The sequence below is a fragment of the Ochotona princeps genome, chromosome 21 (genome assembly GCF_030435755.1).
Source record: "Ochotona princeps isolate mOchPri1 chromosome 21, mOchPri1.hap1, whole genome shotgun sequence".
Taxonomy (NCBI): Eukaryota; Metazoa; Chordata; class Mammalia; order Lagomorpha; family Ochotonidae; genus Ochotona; species Ochotona princeps.
The window spans coordinates 33,536,520-33,556,385 of NC_080852.1; the positions used below are offsets into that span (position 1 = coordinate 33,536,520).

Below are 19,866 nucleotides of genomic sequence, written 5' to 3' on the forward strand. Positions count from 1 at the left end.
TGGATCCAGCACCATGGGAAGAAAATGGCAGAGAGAGAGAGATGTCGGTTACCAGGAGAGGATTAGGTGCCCGTGAACATGACCACCACAGAGGACTGTGTGAGGCATCAGGAGGCAGTGGGTGATGGATGCAGTTGAGAAGCTGCAGGTGAATAGTGAAGGCAGCACAGGAATTTTACTCATGAGCCTGAAACCCCACGGCTGGGGCATCCTGCCAGCCTGTGGCAGAACAGGTGAAAGATTAGGTCCGGGGAGGAGTGAATAATCATCTTGGTATTTTGAGTCATAGAGCAGTACCAAAAACCTGTTCCCGCAGGTGGATGGAGACAGGGACAGGTACTGAGTGGAAGCAGCAGCCCCGCATGGCTTGGGTACAAGTGAGCACCTTGGTCTGCATGGACCGCATAGAATGTAGGGGGCAGCTGCCCTGCTGTTGTGTGTACCACCCACTCGCAGATCCCTGCCACACTGGCACACACCTGTGCAGGCTGTTCCTGAACAGTGGAAGGGTCCCTCCCTGTACCTGTGGTCCCTGTAGGGCTGAGAATACTCAAGATCTCTAGTTGGTGAGAGGGGACGTGGCTGTGTGGCAGCTACCACAGTAATGTGATCCCTGGATGGATCCCTCAAACAGTCCCTGCTGCCAAAGAGAAGAAACTCGTGGGAGAGGGGAGGTCCGTGAGCACTGCACTTTGTCACCTGTGTTAGTGAGTTGACCTCACTGTCATGGCGCTCCTCACTCTCGAAAGGGTTGATGGAGGAGAGTATGAGTGCATTGTTAATTCCCATGAAGTGTAGGGGGTTTTGTTTGCTTGCAGCATCCCTTGATAATAATTACTGCCATTTACTAAGCATATTATGAAGTGGGATCCTCTGCCAGGCCCTTCAACCACAGCTTGCTGTTTGCTCGCGTTTGTTCCATCTCACAGCTAAGAGCTCCGGCTGGAAAGTCAGTGAGTCTCTACTTAGTCTGTGACCACAGCTGGTTGTGCGGCAAGGCTTGGGGTCAAGCTCAGTCCACACTGCTTTGGACCAGGTTCCTCACTTGTTCCCTCCCTTTCTCTCTTTAAAAAAAAAAAAGACTTATGTATTTGAAGGGCAGAGTGATACAGGGAGGAGCAGAGATAGATTTCCAATCCTCTGGTTCACGCCCCCCGCTCCCCCTAGCAGCCTAGAATTCCATCTGGTTTCTCCACACTGGTAGCAGGGAACCAAGTAGTTGAGGCATCATCTGCTTTTCCAGGACACATTGGCCAGGAGCTCAGCTGCAAGCAAAGTAGTTGGGACTCGAACGGGTGCCCCAGGATGGAATGTTAGTGTCACAATTGATGGCTTACTCTGCTGCACCAGAATTCCCCCATCCACCTTATTTGATTTTGCACCATTGCTCTCCCTTGAAAGTCCTCTGTAAATGAGAGATGAGCAGCAGGACAAGACGCTAAGAATGTACCTGGGTTATGGAGTCAGACCAAGGCTCAGCCGTGGGCCCAGCCACTTTCTGATTCCGTGCTCTCAGACAGTCACCTCTGGGAGCCTTGATTTTTCTCAACTACCAAACCAGACATCCTCTTTAATGCTTTGAGTGGTGATTAAGCAGGCTTCCACCTAGGATGAAGACTGGGAACACTCCCACTTGTAACAGTTTGCTAAGGACTGACTGTGCCCCTCTGGAACTCAGACATTGAAGCCTCATCTCCAATGTAATAGTGTCAGGAGGGGTGGAGCCCTGGAGAATGGAACTAGCATCCCAATAATAGGAACCTCAGAGAGCTTCCTGCCCTTTCACCTGTAAGGATGCAGATGGCAGGCACTGTCCATGAGCCAGGAAGCAAAACCTTACGACATGCCGAATATGCCAGCATTCTGGTCTCAAACCTCGCAGCCTCCAGAACTGTGAGAGAGAAGCGGCTGTTATTTATAAGCCGCCCAGGCTGCGTTCTTATGCTGCAGCAACCTGAACAGACTAATACACTGTTATTAATAGTGGCAATCACTTGAATCACTTTCACAGCACCTTGCTTGGTATACAGTGGAACAGATTTGATAAGTAAATCGGGTTTACAAAACACTTTGTCTTTCCCCAAATGGGGTAAACAGGAAGCGACATAAAGTTAGAAATTATTTCTTTTGAACACCAAGCACGGAAAAAAATCTTGGGGAGATTTCTTGGATTAGCAAATGGTTGTAAATTGCCTCATAAATGCCATGGAAATAAATGCCAGCAGCTGACAGCCTGGGATGTTGAGGAGTTTTCTTCTAGAGTAGCAGAGCATCTTTCAACAGCTCTGAGTAAACTGAATGGCTACTTGAGTGATAAGCTAGATGCCCATGAGTTCATTCGTTCATTAATCATGCATACATAATATACCTGCTGTTTGCCTGGCACTGTGCTAGGCCTGGGATTACAATACAATGATAAACAAGACAACCCAGCTAGCAAGAGATTTGGTAAATGACAAGCAATATTTTTAGGTTAGTTGCACATTTATTGATTAAGATACTGAGTGCTATGAAAGAAAAGAGTTTGAAGTTCTCGTCAGAGGAGACTAACCTTGCCTTAGGCTTTGGAGGAACCTACTTTAAGGAAATGACTTTTAAACTGGCTCCAGCAGCCTCAGCATGTGCCTGGTCCCTGAGGCTAGAATTCAGGTTGCCTGAGGAGTGAACAGAAAGCAAATACGCCTGGGAGAGTAAGGAGTAGGAAGATACAAACCAAGGTGGAACTTCGAGAAGTCCTGAGAAACCAGACTGTGCCAGACTTTGTACCATATTACAGATTTTAATTTTATGCTAATAAGTCAATTATTTACTACTTTGTATCTTTTCTGATATGTTCATGTAATGCTACAATTTTCTCTGTAGACACAGAATTAGCTATATCCTAACACATTAGCTAAGTGTTGATGTACAAGACTGCTTCAAAAAGCTTGTGGAAGGGCACGGTGTATTGGCCTAGGGGCAAAAGTCCTCACCTTGAACACGCCAAGATCCCATATGGGCACCAGTTCTAGTGCTAGCATCTTCACTTCCTGTCCAGCTCCCTGCTTGTGGCCTGGGAAAGCAATCGAGGACTGCCAAAAGCCTTGGATTCCAGCACCCAAGTGGGGACCTGGAAGAAGTTCCTGGCGCCTGGCTTCAGATTGGTACAGCACCAGCCATTGTGGTCACTTGGGGAGTGAATCATGGGATGGAAGATCTTCCTTTCTGTCTCTCCTCCTCTCTGTGTATCTCTGAGTTTGCAATAAAAATAAATAAATCTTTTTTAAAAAGTTTGTGGAAAAGTGAAATTGAAAAGATATTTTGGTGCAAAAAATTTTGAAATCCATGCTTTTTTCATAGTAAACATTTTCATGAATTTTTTGAAGATGTTTCATCAATATATATTTCAAACTTTTTCATCAAAATTAATGTATTTGGGGTATGGTGGCATAGCACATTAAACCTCCACCTATAATGCCTACATCCCATATGGGTACTGGTTCAATTCCTAGCTGCTCCTTTTTTTTTTTTTAATGGAAAGGCAGATTTACAGAGATAAAGATCCTCTGTCCACTGGTTCATTCCCCGAAACAGGTGCAACAGCCAGAGCTGAACCAATCCAAATCCAGGAGCCAGGAGTTTCTTCCGGATCTCCCACGTGGGTACAGGGTCCAAAGGCTTTGGGCAGTTCTCTACTGCTTTTCCAGGACACAAGCAGGGAGCTGGGTGGGAAGTAAGGCTGCTGGGACACGAACTGGTGCCCACGTGGGATCCAGGCACATGCAAGATGGAGATTTAGCCACTTAGCCATTGCGCCAGGCCCGGCTGCTTCATTTTTGATCCAACATCTTGCTAATGTGCTGAGGAAAGCAACAGAAAATCATCCAATTGCTTGGGCCCCTGCCATCCATATAGAATACCCAGACTGCCCTGCCCCAGCCATCGTGGCCATCTGGGGAGTTGAACCAGTAGCAGTGTAGTGTCTCTCTCTCTCTCTTTCCCTTTATGTCAGTCTGCCTTTCAAACAAACAAATCAGTAAGAACATACCCTTTCATTTGATTTTCCACAAACTTTTCAAATAGCCATGTACATTTTCATTATAATTCAGGTCAAGCTTTTTAAAATTTTTCATTCTGATTTTTGTATCAGATTATTTCAAAGTATATTGCCTGATTTTCAAATGTTTAATTTTGCTGTAGTCAGTGAACACATTTTAAATTCTCTGAAAATTTTTTGCAGCTCTGGTGGGAGGGTTTGGGGAGGGGTGGGGAGAACCCAAGTATCTATGTAACTGTGTCACATAATACAATGTAATTCCTGAAGTTAAATAATAAATAATTAAAAAAAAAATTTTTTTTGCAGCTCAATTGATGCCTCACTGAACGATTTATTTTTTTAATTTTTTTTTAAGATTTATTTATTTTATTACAGTCAGATATACAGAGAGGAGGAGAGACAGAGAGGAAGATCTTTCGTCCGATGAATCATTCCCCAAGTGAGCTGCAACGGCCGGTGCGCACCGATCCGAAGCCGGGAACCAGGAACCTCTTCCGGGTCTCCCACGTGGGTGCAGGGTCCCAAAGCATTGGGCCGTCCTCGATTGCTTTCCCAGGCCACAAGCAGGGAGCTGGATGGGAAGTGGAGCTGCTGGGATTAGAACCGGCGCCCATATGGGATCCCCGGGGCGTTCAAGGCGAGGACTTTAGCCGCTAGGCCATGCCGCCGGGCCCACTGAACGATTTATTTTGGTGAAGTGTCCAGAAGCACTGAGAGAGGACGTAGGTTCTGTCGGTGGATGCGGTGCTCTGGGTTTGTTAGCTAGTTTCAGTTGCTCTGTCAGGTTCAGGTTCTCCAAGTTACTGTGTTTTTTCAAGTTCACTGGGTCTTTTCAGAGATGACTTTCCTTCTAACAAACTTCTTCTAGTAATTCTTTTTGTGTCACTTTGTTATTTAACAAATTATATATTTTTGGTGGACCTTCAGTTTTGAAGCTAAAGTGGTCGTATTTTTCCAGTTCTCTGAAGATGTCTTTATATTTTTCATAGGTTATCTGTTTTTCTCCTGAGAAGACAGCTGTTGACATTGTATCACTCCACTGAGGCATTTTTCTTTTTTTTTTCTCTACTTTTAAGATTTTCTCTCTTTGCTTTTTTAGCCATTTTACTAAGATGTATCTGGGTGCAGATATTCTCTCTCTCTCTCTCTCTCTCTCTCTCTCTCTCTCTCTCTTACACACACACACACACACACACACACACACCTTGGGATTCATATCTCAGGGTTTGACATCTTTTTGTCAGTTTTAGAAATTTCTCAGTCATTATCTCTTCAAATAATTCTCTCCCTTATTTTATCTTTCTGCCTCTCTGGGGTTTCAGTTACAGGTATTACTGTCTCATTCCCCTGCTCTCCTTTCTGGTTCTCATCAATTCTAAAGTCTCCGTGCTATATGCTGACTTTATTCTTTTGATCTTTCTCTTCACTGATCCTCCTTTATTGTATCAAGTTTGCCTTAAACTTATTGATTGAGGACTCTGTTTCAGTTATTGCGTCTTTTTTTTTCAATTCTAAAAGTGTCTTTTCCTTTCTCCCCCTTTTTTTTCCTTAAGAGTCTCATTCTCTGATAAAATTCTGCTTTTTGCTCTATATTCTCATCAACATATTAGCTATAGTTGTTTTAGAGTTTAATTTGGGGGTGTGTCTGTTGCCCTTTTTTTTTCTTTTGGTCTCATTTCTTTGAATGTCTAGTAGTTAATTTTTTTTTTGGTTTTGTTTTTAATCTTAATGTATTAGAAAGGCAGAAAGACTATCATACAAACAGAGAACTTCCATCTGTCGGTTTGCTTCCCAAATGCGTCCAGGGCTGGGGCTAGGTGGGGACCAGAACCGGGAACACAATCCAGGTTTTCCATGCAGCACACAGGCCTCAATAACTGAGCTGTCACTGCTGTCTCCCAGGACCTGCATTGGCAGGAAGCTGGAGTCAGGGACTGGGGCTGGGAATCTAAGCCACACACTCAAATGTGGGCTGCTGATGTCTTTAACTGCTGGGCCTGGTGCCTGCTCCCTGCCTGGTAATTCTTGATTAAATGCCAGACATTTAACAGTGATGTTACAGAGGCCCTGGGGAATATTACCTTCCCCCAGAGATGCTCTGTTCTATTCCTTGGTAACTGCCTGAATGGAGGCAGATTTCTTTACTCCCATCAGGGACTCAGCTGACTGGAGGCTTGTTTGCAGTTTTGTAAACCTCAGCTGCTTTTTGATTCACCCTTGTTCTTAGGGTGTGGACTTCCAGAGCTCCTCTTTCTTGGTGAACTCCAAACTGTTATTTTTGTTCCCTAACCCTAACCCTGAGACTTGATGAGAATTCCACTTTGCCTTTCATTGCTTTTTAGTTAGCTTCTTACCTTGGGTAGCTCATGAGTGTGATTTTTTTTTTTTCCCAAAGAAGGAAACCACCAAGTGTCATCTCATAGCCCTGTCATTGCCTGCTCTCCAGAATCCTGATCTGTCACGTTATAGCTGCTCTAAGAGTCTCATACTCCAAAGACTACTTCCCCTCTGCAATCCTGTGGGATTGCCCCCAAACCCCACTGTCTGCTTTGCCTTGTAGCTTCTGAAGCTGTTTGTATGATGTTCAGCCCATTTTCCTGCACTAAGAGTGGGCAGAAATTTTCAGGAAATAGCTCCAAGAACAGACGCTTACTTCTCTGTAGTTCCCTTCAGTTCATGATTTTGATCCTAAAGTGCTGGCTAACTTGGTTCTTAGAGGTCTTTCAAAGCACTTTTGTTGTTGTTTTTACTGCATCCACTCCCACCCCTTTCAGGGGAGAATGTAGATCCTCCACAAGCTATTGTATTATAGCCAGAAGCAGAGGTCCTGACTTAGCTTTTGAGGAATAAGTGGAGTTCCAAGCAGAAGCCATCCATGGTAGATGCTAAAGCAGATTCAACCACATTAGGCACCAGTGGCTCAGATCAAACTTCCTGCCACCCATGTGGGAGACCATGCTGGGGCCTGAGCCTAACCCTGCGTGTGTCAGGATCTCGGAAGACTCCTGCCTCAGAGTCAAAAGGAAGTTGTTGGTGGTGAGACTCATGATTCTGGGAATCTTATTTGGAAAGAATCCTATTGTTGGGAAAGAAATGAATATCCAAAGTATGCGTGTGTACATGCACAGCCCCCCTCATGGCAACACAGCAGGTATGCATGTGTACACACACACACCCCTCATGGCAACACAGCAGGTATGCATGCATACACACACACCTCACAGCACAGCAGGTTTGCATGCGCGCACATACACACCTCTGACAGGAACACAGCAGGTATGCATGCGTACACACACACACCCCTCACGGGCACACAGCAGATACGCATGTGTGCACACACACAGCCCTCATGGGAGCGTGGCAGGCAGAATTGTTCAAATTTTCTGTAGGAAAAAATGAGGACCCCAGGGAACATCCTGCATTGATTGTGTCACATCTATTTTTTATGACAACCTTCAGTCCTCTTCCCTTGGGATCCATTCAGAGCCTGCCTTGGCTTCCCATCATCAGGAAATGGGTACTGTCCTCCCTGGCCCCACAAAGAGCCAACCCTCAAAGAGGTTAGAACAATTGAGTTGAAGGAAGAAGGTTATTAACTGTTTCCTGAAACTGAGTCATTGTGCTCCAAGGACTTTGATCCAAAGCCTGATTCATGTGGATACGGCTGGCTACTTGGAAGTTGGACCGCCAAACTGTTGTAGAGCACCTTTTGCTCCCACCTGGAAGGCAGCATTTACTGAACAAACCGTGGGTAGACGTTGGGGCCCACCTAAGAGAGGAATCCTTCCTGTATACTTGAGCTTCTCAGTGAGCATCTATTTATCGAACAAAGCACAGATGACCCACTGAAACAATGATCAGTTACTTCAACCCCAAATAAAGTGACATTGTAAATTTTCTTTAATCCAGATAACATTCAGCTTTGTCTGAATTCAAAAGATGTTACTCTGTCTCACTTTGCTGTTTAGATAACCTTATATAACCTTTTAAAAGAAACCTTCTCTGTTCAAAATTTACCAAAACATGTGGTTTAAATGGACAGATCTTGCTCACTGAAAAGATAACAAATCAAAACTCATTTCATAAGTTCCTTTCACAAGTCAAAACTCTGCTAATATGTTTTTCTTTTTAACATGTACCGCCATGTGCCCGCCACCCCTCTGGACGCTCACATAATGGCAGCTCACAGGGCAGAGGTCGGCCTGTTTCACAGGTACAGAAGCAACAGCAGTCTGGTACCTCTCAGGCTCTGTTTTCAGGACTGTAACACATGGACAGTGCTGCCCACTACATATCACAGATTCTTATGAGGATCAAAGGCAATAATCCACATTGTTGCACAAGGACACACAGCAGGAAGTAGCAGGTTGGGATTTGAACTCTAAACTTGCTCTTTTCCACCAAACTGAGATATTTCGTTTCCTCAGGAGCAAAATGCTTACTGAACTAAAATGCTTACTGACTGACTGGCTGACCTATCTGGTGCTGTTTGTGCTCCATTTCTCATCGTGCTTTCCTTATACCAGTTCATCACCGTGTGTGTGTGTGGAGTGGGGGGCCCTTTGCAAGCATTTGCTCCCCCTCACGGCACTGGCAGAATTCTGCTTGTTTTTGTGATGAGGGACATGAAGATGTGCAGCTGAGAGTTGATGAGCAGAGTTGAGTGTCTGTGTAGCATGTGGGAGTACAAAGTCAGAGGACACTGGGTGTCCAAGCCTGGACTGGCTTTGCAAGTTAGGAAGGGTGAGCCAACAGTGCCTCTGTGGTTGAGGTGAAGGAGTCGGCTTCTTCTCTGTGCTCTATCCTGTGCCCCAAGCAGATACCACAAGCGGATCCCAGCAATCCTGCACTGAACCTGTCTGTGAACTTATGACCCCCTGCTCAGCATCACACTCTGGCAAATGGTATCAACCACACAGGGTTGACATTCAAGGTTAGAGACAGGGTTTTCAGTTCTGAGACTCTGCACTTAGTTCCCAATTTCAGAACAAGGAATCTATTGAGTTGTTTATCTTCGCATATCCTATTTTCTGTCTAGAATGTCCTCCCTCTTTTTCCCTTACAGATTATGCTCACTTTTCAAAATCCAACTTAAGCATCTTTTCTGCTTACTGTTTGTTTTACCCAGAGGCCAATCCAATATCTTATTTATCTCCGCATCCCCGCTGTCCAGGCTGGGACTTATCTATAATAGATGCTCACTGAGGGAGTATCAGTTGGGTAGATGAGCTAATGCTCATTGTGCAGAAGTGAGGGGTGGGATTTGGAAACAGTGGACTGTTTAGTCATCTACTCTGTGGAGGGTTCTGTAGCAGGCAGTAGGACCTCAGATGGCACAAGGCCTGGCATGGGGACCGAGGGCAGGCAGGGGAGTGCACAGATTGTCGCTGTGCTTCCGGATGTGTGGCCTGTGACAGGTGACGTTGCTGCTCTGAGACACATTCCCCATACTTCTGAAGGTTGTTGGGAGGGAATCATGATGTAATTTGTTGAGCCATGAGGCCAGTGTCCAGTGGGTTTGGCCCACAGTCCCTTATGTTGAAATTCTAAAAAATCAAAATCCCTGATGTATAGAATCTCAAATGATTGGAATCCTAGGAAGATAATTCTGGAAAATTAATTTTAAAACTTCTTGAAGGGCAGACATTGCAATGTAGTGGATCAAGCCACGCCTTGGGATGCCCACATACCGTATCAGAGTGCCAGTCCTCACTACCTGCTTCTGATCTGGCTTCCTGCTCATCTATCCTGAGAGACAGCAGGGACGTTGAAGAACTTGAGTCCTGCCCCCGATGGGGGACACCTGCGTGGAGTTCCAGGCTGTGGCGTTGGCCTGGCCCAGCCCTGACTGCTGGAAGAATCTGAGAGGTGAATCAGGGAATGGATAATTTCTCTCTCTTCTCTCTCTCTTCCCCTTCCTTTCTCCCTCTCTGTTGCTTTGTCTTCCAAAGTAGAGAAAAATAAGTAAACATTGAAAAATTCCTTAAACGATAATTGCATTTTAAAAGTGGGTTTATTTGAGGAATAAAATCATGGCAGAATACTTCCCTCTTTACACAATGAAATGACATAAAAGCATGCATAATTTGGCAAACATAAGCGTTCAGGAAAATTAACAATGGTTACATGGGTATAACATATACATAGACACACTACATTCCTAAAAAATAGGTCAAAACATGAAATATATGTATGCATGTCCCTGTGGTTAGTAGTTGTTTGTGCCCAGCTTTCTAACTGCCGTCATCTGAAGCAGACAGACAGGCGATGGATCTTTCCGTGAGATCTGTCAAAGCCGCAGTCGGTCCCCACTGTGTATGCCATTGCCCAGAAAGCCCAGATTTTGGAGAAATTTTGTCTTGTGCCAATGCAGATGTGAAAAAGAGCATCGTTGTCTTGGTGGGCATGCTCATCAGTGACTCATAAAGCCTCTGTTCTGGAAATGGACTATCTTGGAGACAGTGTTGTTCTCTCCCGCCCTTTAGCTGCTCAGATGCTGCTCACCCACTTCGGGAGCAGGCATTCCTTAGCTAGTCCACTCAGATGGGCACCCTGCTGTCCTCTGGACACACTCACAGACGCACCCAATTAGATGCTTTGCCAGGATCCTGTGCGTTCTGTATGTCTGACATGATGTTACACTGCGTATGACGAAAACCACTCACTTCCTTTCCACAGGATGGCTTTCTACCCCTCTCACATAGTCTCTTTTTTTCCAAGAAGAATTGTGGTTTTCAGAATTTCAACATTCAAGATTTTAATCTTTTAAGATTACAACTCAGAGGTCTTAGATTTTTAGGGATTTTTATCTTTTGGATTTTTGACATTCAGAATTACGATGTTTGGGATTGTCTTCCGGAATTGTGTCTGACACATAGAAAGCACTAGATAAGTGGCGGGTATGTCAGGTAGGGATTCATATTTTAGAGAATATAGCGGCCCAAAGGAGGTGCCTGGAGTGTAAAGAACTGAGCTAAACAACTGAATCAGCACCAAAAAGGAAGGCCACCCAGCAGCCCTGATGACCACGCCCTGGAGGGATCCAAGCGCCACAGGCAGGACAGGGACTGCAGCTCTGCTGCCAAGTGTGAGAAACTGGACATGGCCTCGCTGCCCTCAGAAGGCAGTGGGTAAGCTTAATCCCCCAACTCTGGGCCGTCGGGATTGTGAGTTGTGAGCCGTGAGTGGAGCTGTGCATGCAGTGTGGGACATCTTGTGGGTTAAAAAAAAAAATCAAGCTCTGTGTGTGTGTGTGTGTGTACAATTAACATGTGATGAGGGTACTTCCAGAAGTCCATGAGAGAAAGAGATTTGGATCAGATACCCAAACTGACAGGGACAACCTGAGGGACAGGAGCTGGTTGGTCCTAGAACTGTATTTGGTTGTAGCAGTGTGTGACAGTGAGTGGTGTGTGTGTGTGTGTGTGTGTGTGTGTGTGTGTGTGTGTGTGTGTGAGCGAGAGAGAGAGAGAGAGAGAGAGAGTGAAAGAGGGAGAGAGAGAGATGTGCTGTGATTCTGGGTGAAACTGGAGTGGCCAAACCTTGAGGGCCTCTCCTCCATGGACCTTCTGAGGACATGGGGTCAGAAACCCATACCTGGGAGCCAAAAGGCTACTTTCCTTCTGGCCCCCCAATACCTGACTTTCTGTAGGATCCAGCCCACTCATTCATTCCGAAGCTGCTGGCTGGGTTTCACTAGTCTTTTGTATTCTTAGAGAAATAATGAGGGATGACGCTTGAGGCAGTCAGTGTAGCTTTCTGCTGTCAGGTGTGTCTGAACGTCCTGTCAGGAATGAGGTCAACACTTTGTTGTAGCAGATGAAACTGAAGAAATTAGCCAGTGCTTTTCTGTTCCGCACCCTGCTCTGGCACCAGAAATAATCAGTGTTGTGCACCTGGTGCCTCATTTGGGGCAGTGTTGAGTGGGCATTTGGGAGACTGGACAGGCTCCAGGAAGAGAGGGGTCCGAGTGGCAAGTGAATGTAAATGCGTGCTTTGTGCTGCCTGGAAAGGAAGAGGCTGACCAGAGGGTGGGGCCATCTTCCTCTGAGAAGGAAACCTCGCCTGAATAGTGGCAGGACCCAAGCCTTGAGCTCTAGCTCTGGACACTTAGGCTAGATCTGCTGGACAACTTCCTGATGTGCTCTGAGAGATGATGTGGCTGGCAATTGCCACGGGAAGCTAGACAGACTACGTCTTCCTCCGGGAGTGGGCAAGGAAAAGCAGCAGGGTTCCTCCGTGCCCTTCCCAAGGAGATCACAAACAACAGCCGGGCCGCTTCCTCTGTGTCAGCGGCCCCATCCATCTCAGCTCCGCTGGCTGGCAGGCGGCTGCCACCATGTTTCTCCTAGGAAAAGCTTCCTAGGGGTTTGCTCTTGGACCATAGAGTACGAAGATCTTCACCCTTCTAGGGACTCTTTCCTGAACCCTGCTCTGGCTGTGTAGGCTACCGTCCAGCAAAGGGAGTTAGGGAAGACCTGGAGTCCACCTGTACACAGCCCCGCTTCCCTCTCAGTGTGTTTTTAGCATTGTTTCTCCTTCAGGAAAGAATTAAATGGTGGTAGTCTAGAATGTGTCCTCTGGTTGAGTCCATTCGCTTTTACTAAGGCTGGCTTGGTTACGGGCTTGGTCCAGACAGAGTATGTCACAGCACGAACAGGACATGGTGCTTGAGACCCATGGGGAGCACAGACTGGGCCGCCACTGCTTGCAGCGGTACACCGCCTCAGAGAGTACCTGCTCATACCACTCATTTCCGTAAAAGGCTCTTCAGAACCCTCGTGGTTTGGGGCTCATGTGGTAGTGTAGTCAGTGAGCCTCTACTTGTGATGGTGGCAGCCCTTTTGAGTGCCAGTTTCTGTCCCAGCTGCTTGGGAAAGGCAGCAGAAGATGCCCAAGCACTCAGGTCCCTGCTACCCACGTGAACGAGCTGGAAGAAGCTCCTGGCTCCTGCCTTTATCCTGACCTGGCTCTGACTGTTGTGGACCTTTGGTGAGTGAATCAGAGGATGGAATCAGTCAGTCTCTCTCCCTCTTCTCTCTCTCTCTCTCTCTCTCTCTCTCTCTCTCTCTCTCTCTCTCTCTCTCTCTCTCTCTCCTTTTCCCTCTCCCTCTGAAATGAATAATCAGTAGCCAAAAGAAAAAATGCCCGCTACCCAAGGGCAATAAGGGAAATCATGGATATATCCTAGACTCAGAATCCTCATTTATTAACTCAGTAGTATTTACAGAGCATCCATTCTGTGGCAGGAACTGCTATAGTAGCTGTAGATATAATGATGAACATGAAATGTAGCCTCTATTCTCATGTCATTGTGCAGCATAAAGTCTAGCAGGTAGGATTCTTCATGCCAAGATGAAGTTAGCCCCGCCTTGTTTGCTGTCCCCACAGAACCTCAGGGGTCCTGGGACCGCTCCTGCTGCCATTTGCAGCACAGTACACCGCTTATGGCAGGAAGGAACTCTGGTTTTGTTCATTTTTATACCTCTGGGGTCTGGCACATGAGTATGCAGGAACTGTTTGATGGATGCAGAAACCCACTGTAGTGGAAGATAAGTGCCACAGCAGTGTCTGTGTAAAGCGCCCTGAAGCGGAGACGGTGGAGTCACGAGCTGTGCACAGGCACGGGGAGGCTACGGGGAAGGCAGCTCCACAGTCAGGGGCAGTGTGTGCAGAGATGTGTGGGGTTACAGGGGGCAGAGAGGTGGGAGGAAGGCAGAAGACTGTGGTTGGCTGGGGAGGGGTGGAGAGCTCAGGAGGGTAGGCTGGTCCCAGGCATGGAGGGCCTTCGGTGAATGCTGAAGAATCTTGAATTCATCCTGCAGGCACTAGTAAGTCATAAAAGAGCTGTGGAGTGGGGAATGATATGATCAGATTTGTGTTTTAGAAAGATAACTGGCAGCATTTGGGAGAAAGAAGCAATGTTGGTGCTGAGAACAGAGGCAACCACTACAACCCTGCCAGTCAGGCCTGATGCACCCATTGTGCAGACAGGTGCTAACTGCCTCCTGCTCAGGCATTGTGGTGGGCACAGCTAGAAAGGGACTGGAAGAGTCCCTGTTCTCAGAGCATCAGACAGTCAGCAATGAAGTAAAGTGGTTATTAGCAATTTCTCTGCACAAGGCAAAGCTAGATCATGTGGTAGAGCCCTGCTGGGGACAAAGCTAGATCATGAGGGGAGCCCTGCAGGTTAGGGAGGTGATCTGAGATTCAGGATGGCGAGAGCTGTAGGGAGGAACTGAGTAGACGCTGGAGCAGTGCATTTGAGCCCAGGGACTCTAGTCTCTAAGCTGCAGTCTGGGCAGGAGGGCTGTGCCAGCGGGAAGTAGGTGAGGAAGCCTGCAGATGCTGCGAAGCAGGGAAGCTCCTGTGTGCAGGCGGGAGCTCAGCAGAGCATGGAGGGTTGTCCAGCACCCATCTCCAGCACTAAGGGAGGAGTTGGGGCTCTCTTGGCGAGGAGGGGACAAGGGAAAGCTACCAAGGCTGGGGAGCAGATTCTGCATAGTCCTGTTGGGTGCAGAGTACCTGTTGTCCATGCAGAAGTCTCCTCATTTGGCTGACTTCCTTTCCTGGTGGCTTCTGACAGTGACAGCTACAGGCTTAAGGGGAAGGGACAGCCTCATTCGGTGGCCAGCCTCAGCCTGGTGCTTTCTTAGTGCTCAGAGATCCATGACTCAAAAAACTGGGCTTAGAGACGACGATTTGTTAATCCCCTCCCCTCAACAAAGACGAAAATGACATTTCATTTCCAGCTCTATAAATGGACTCACTTTGGGAATAAAGCCAGCGTCCCCAAAGGCAGTGGCTGGGGCTCTTTTCCTTTGTGCCACTTTTGTTTTCTTTTGAGTGCTACATTTAGATTAGCTTCTGGGGATTAAATGTTATTACAGTTGAGGAATCTTTTTTTTTTCTTCTGTTTAATCAGTAGAGAGGTTACTGCTTAGCATCATTGCTATTAGATTTATTTTCCCACGTATTTCCTCTCCATTTTCTCATCCTCAAAAGAAAGCCTTGCTTAGGCTCCAGCTGGTCATCATGGTCTTGAGAAGAGCAGCCCAGATTAGAAGCAGAACCTTCTTATCTGGCCAGATACTGCTGGTGCAACCCCATGGATGCCACACGTGGCTTCCTCCTGAGAAGGTAGCTCTGGCCAGGTTAAGGAGCAAATTGATAAAATGATCCCAACACCAAGAAATTCCCCCTCCACTCTGGCTGTAACTGACTGCACTGCTTATCCCAGGGCAAGCTACAGCAGCTCCAGGCTTTTGCCTGCTTCCCTAGGAAGCCACCAGCAGAATGTGCTGTGGCGGATGCTGGAGAGAACTATCTCCTGGTCTCTGATCCTCAAAGGAATAGAGTGGATACTGCAGGAAAAATGCTCCCTCCTGCAGCATTCCATCAAAGCACTTTCACCTAACATACCTCGACACTGAGAGGTTTAGAGTCCATGGCTCGCTGGGATTATAGTTCAGGGTACTTGGTCTCTAGACCACACGAACAAAGTCCACACCCGGAGCATGGCTGTGATTGCCATTCTCTGCCATGCAGTAGTTCCCTCGTCTTTGCACCTACCAGCCAAGAGCAGGAGGGGGTCAGGGGAGGGCTGCCCCCCGTGTCCCTGTCAGAGGAATTGTGTCACACGCTGCTTTGTTGATACTGTCTCACCAGTGCAGCTCTGGGCTAGAGTACACTCTGAGAACTACGGCTTGCCCTTGCTTATTGTCTGTTGATTTTATTGTGCGTATACTATGCTTCATTTCTGGTAGAGTCAGCTCTGAGAAAGCCAAGACCCATGACTCTTAAGTCTCATCCATGAATTTCAGTCTCTTAGGGTAGCAGAAGATATCTGTACTGAGCTTAGGAATGCTCTGAAGTGTTCCAGAACCATCTTGCCCACTGTCACCACCACTACACACATAAATGAGAGGGGGATTGTGAGTCACGCTGCCTAACAGCATCCCTGACGCTTCAGGCCCTTGTGATGAGGCAGCCCTCAAGACCCAGGTCTAAGCACAGGATGAGGTCATTCCTGGGGACTCAGACTGGGAGCTCCTTCCCCTCTGCTGGAACAAAAGTTGACACTAATACCTGTCCTCATGCCACCTGTTTCTGCACAGCCCTGACTGTTGGAGGGCAGCTCTTTCTAAAGGAGACAGCTCAGGGCTGGCTCTCAGGAGCCAGCTGAGTGAGTCTGTCCCCTGGGACTTCCCAGAGCATAGCAAAAATGCTTCTGCCTACGGCCCTACGGATACAAGAAGGAGCTTTTACGTCTCTGCTGCCTCTCTTTTCCTTCCCTAAAGCATCCAACAAGTGCTTGACTTGGAGTTCCCATCTCCTCTCTGTCTGCTTCGCCTCCACAGCCTAGGGACTTTGCTGCCATCAACAGCATGCCCCAGAGCTCAGCACCACGCTGACTGTGTCCACCAACTCCATAGCAAGACCCCACTGACCAGTAAGGCTTTCCATTAACTCATTGTCATGCATGGCTGCCAAGCACTTGTTCGGCCCTTGGGTTTGGTACTTCACTAAGATAGTCCCAGCTTCTAATGGTTCAACCAACAATTTTTTCAGTCTTGCACAGGTGTGAAAGTGCTGTGCATTCTGTAGGAGCTGTATTGGAAGTAGTGAAGTTTGATCTTTCCTGGGCTGGCAGTGTACAGTATGATATTTTGTGAGGCTGGGCAGTGGCAGCAGACACTCTACCATGTGCTGTGTTGCTAAGCTGTGATATTTAGTAAATTCATGAATTCAATGCATTTTTACAGCAAGTATTTTCAGGTTCAGCAATATTATCAGGAAGTAACCCCACAGTTAATGCGGGCATCCCATATTCATTCCTGGTCAACTTCATTCTGGATCAATGCTGTCTAGCTTGTGACTGGTTATGTGGGTCTGGTTATGCAGACTCTGCTAATCCTTCACAACTCAGTCTTCCATAAGCCTGCTAAGTGTGCTTTCCCCTTGTCAGGTCAGTGATAAAAATGTTAAGTTGTGGGGCTACTGCAGTGGCCTAACAAGTTAAACCTCCGCCTGTGGTGTCAGCATTCCATGTAGGTGCCAGTTAGAGTCCTGGCTGCTCTACTTCCGGTTCAGCTCCCTGCTTATGGCCTTGGAGAGCAGCAGAAGTTAAACAAAGTCCTTGGATACCTGCACCCACATGGGAGACCCAGAAGAATTTCTTGGCTCCTGGCTTTGGACCGTCCCAACTATAGCCGTTTTGGCCATTTGGAGAGTGAACCAGCAGGTAGGTCTCTTTGTTCCTCCTTCTCTCTCTGTAACTCTACACATATATATATATATATATATATGTATTTATGTGTATGTATATATTTTTCAGTTGTACAAGACTGAACACTCCATTCCACTTGGCCTTGGGGCAAGCACTTGGCACAGTGGTAAGATGTCCCTTAGTTAAGACATCTGCCCAAAATTGTTGGGCAGGGAAACAACAGATCAGGATCCTGGATCCAGCCTTTCTGGTCCATAGCCCAGGCGCTTGGTTCTCCCGCTGCCATCACCCCATGCTTAGGGGTCCTGAGGTGAATACTTATGTGAGGATACAGAGGTTCTGGGAAGATGCGTGTGTCACACTTGTCACCATTAGGGCTTTACTTGCCTTCCTGTCCCTGAGGCCTCGTTCGGTATCCTTGATGTCACAGTGTTTCAGACTCACCTGTGCCATCATCTGGGTTTGTGACAGCCAATGACCACATCTTCAGATTCTCCTGGAGTGTGGCATCCAGGGCTCTGCCCCACACTGGTGGCTGTGGCATCTGCATCACAAACAGGCTCCCAAGTGACTTAGGTCAGCTGCCAAAGTGACTGTCTTCGAGCCAACAAATTAATCACTTCCCTAGAAAATCCCCCCAGGGAAAGCCACTAAATCTGTCCTAACTCCTGAATCGCCTTGAATGGGCCCTAGAGGTCAGAAGAAATCTGGTAACACTTCCTGAAGTCAGTAGTTCTCCCTGCACGTTGGCTCCTAACTGGAGTCAGGGCCCAGAGAATGTGCCGTCCTGGGGTGTCTAGAGAGCGTGCAGGTAGAGGCTCTAAACCCTCCCATGACACGCCCTGCTGCCTACAGCCTGCAGGCCTGTGTTGGCGCAGCCTCCTCAGGCTGGCACGCACCTTCCTGCTGCTTTACCCAGCAGCAGAGCACACAGGCCTGATGGCCAGGCCAGACCTTGATGCCACAGGTGGGCATGCTCGGAGCATAAATGCCTGAGGCCCTCCAAACCTCTTTACTCATTTACTAAGTAGGCTTGGTACGGGCAAATGTGATTTAGCTGCCCCAGTGAACATTGGTTTAGCAACAGACATGGCTGCTGCACTTCTGGCCCTCTGAGTGGCCTACGTTCACCATCTGAGAAACCGTCTTTCACCACTCCTGGAAGCAGCACCATCCTCCTGGGCTGGAGTCGAGGTCTAGATGACAGCCAAGAAGCCAGAATCTCAGGCCAGAGAGTTTCAGGAGAGCAGGGCCATGCTTGACTCTGAGAAGTCACTGTCCATGTAGGGCCATGGCTCCTCACGTGTAGCATGCCATGGATCCCCATGATTGCCCTGGAACACAAGCTAGCTCACTCCTGTAGGTTCCCCTCCTTACCCCTCCCCACTCATCCCCAGCCACCCAGCAGGCTCACACTGCAGGGCCATTTCTTCCTGGGCATGTCCAGTGGGCTTTTATAGGAGGTAGGCCTCGCCTCAGCTCCCATTCCCTACCATTTTCAGGAGTGAGGTAAAGGACTCGGGGAGCTTTAGGTGGCAAATTAAATTTTATCCCAGTGGTGATAACAATTAAGAAGACTTAATTCTTCATGGTCCCACATTGTGAATAAAAAGAAAAATCCCTAAATCTCAGACATTGGCTTAGCATGTCTGCAAAGTACTTCCCAGCAGTAACAACAGTCATATCCTCTATTCATAATTCATGTTTTTAACACTAATATACCAAATGGATTAAAAAAAATCATTCCTTCCAAAAACTTTACTACTTTCATTTGTCTTTCTTTAAAAAGTTGTATTTATTTTTAAAGGATGGAGAGAGATCTACCAGTTGCCAGTTAAAAAGCTGATAACAGTTGAGGCTGGGCCAGGCTGGAGCTAAGTGTCTATTTCAATGCAAGTCTCCCACATGGGTAGCAAAAACCCAAGAACACATCGCCACCGCCTCCCATGATACACATTAGCAAGAAGCTGGGATGGGAAGCAGAGCCTGGACTTGAACCCAGGCATCCTGACGTGGGATATGGGAGCACCAGGCCATGTCTTAAACACAGCGCCACATGCCCATGCCTGCTGCTGTTTGTCTTGAACACTCAAGGCAGATAAAACTGGTGGTAATATGAAAAGCTCCTCTTCCTGCACACACACACACACACTCACACTCACCTAGCCATACACATATTAACACAGCCATGAGCACATTGCTACCTGTTCCATGATCCCCGGTGACATCAGCCATGGCTGTGTTCCTAAGGCTCACAGAGAGAAACTGTCTGCTGCTGGAGCACAAGTAAGGGAAGTGCCCAGGTGTGTGCAGACACACATGTGTGTGCCACTAGGGGCCAAAGACAGAAAGTTCCTACCACCAAACTCCTTCAAGGGGTTGTGTTCACTTCTGTGTTATCAGAGAGGACTCTGGCTTTCAAAATACTCCGGATTTCCTAGGGATAAATGAAATGCCTTCCAGACTCTTCTATGATGACAGTTGTCAGGAATGCCCGGGAGTTTTATTTAAGCTAACAAATGATTACCCTTCCCATTAGCTCTACAAACAGGCCCCTAATTAGTGAATTGGCTAATGACAGTTGCCTCTGGGGTCATTAGTC

At 47.3% G+C, this 19,866-nt stretch overlaps 1 protein-coding gene across 1 annotated transcript in view; it reads left to right on the top strand.

Annotated features, from left to right (window-relative positions):
• CHCHD6 (coiled-coil-helix-coiled-coil-helix domain containing 6) overlaps positions 1-19,866 on the top strand; it is a 240,173-nt gene that overhangs the window by 192,969 nt on the left and 27,338 nt on the right. The gene's annotated exons all lie outside the window — the stretch shown is intronic.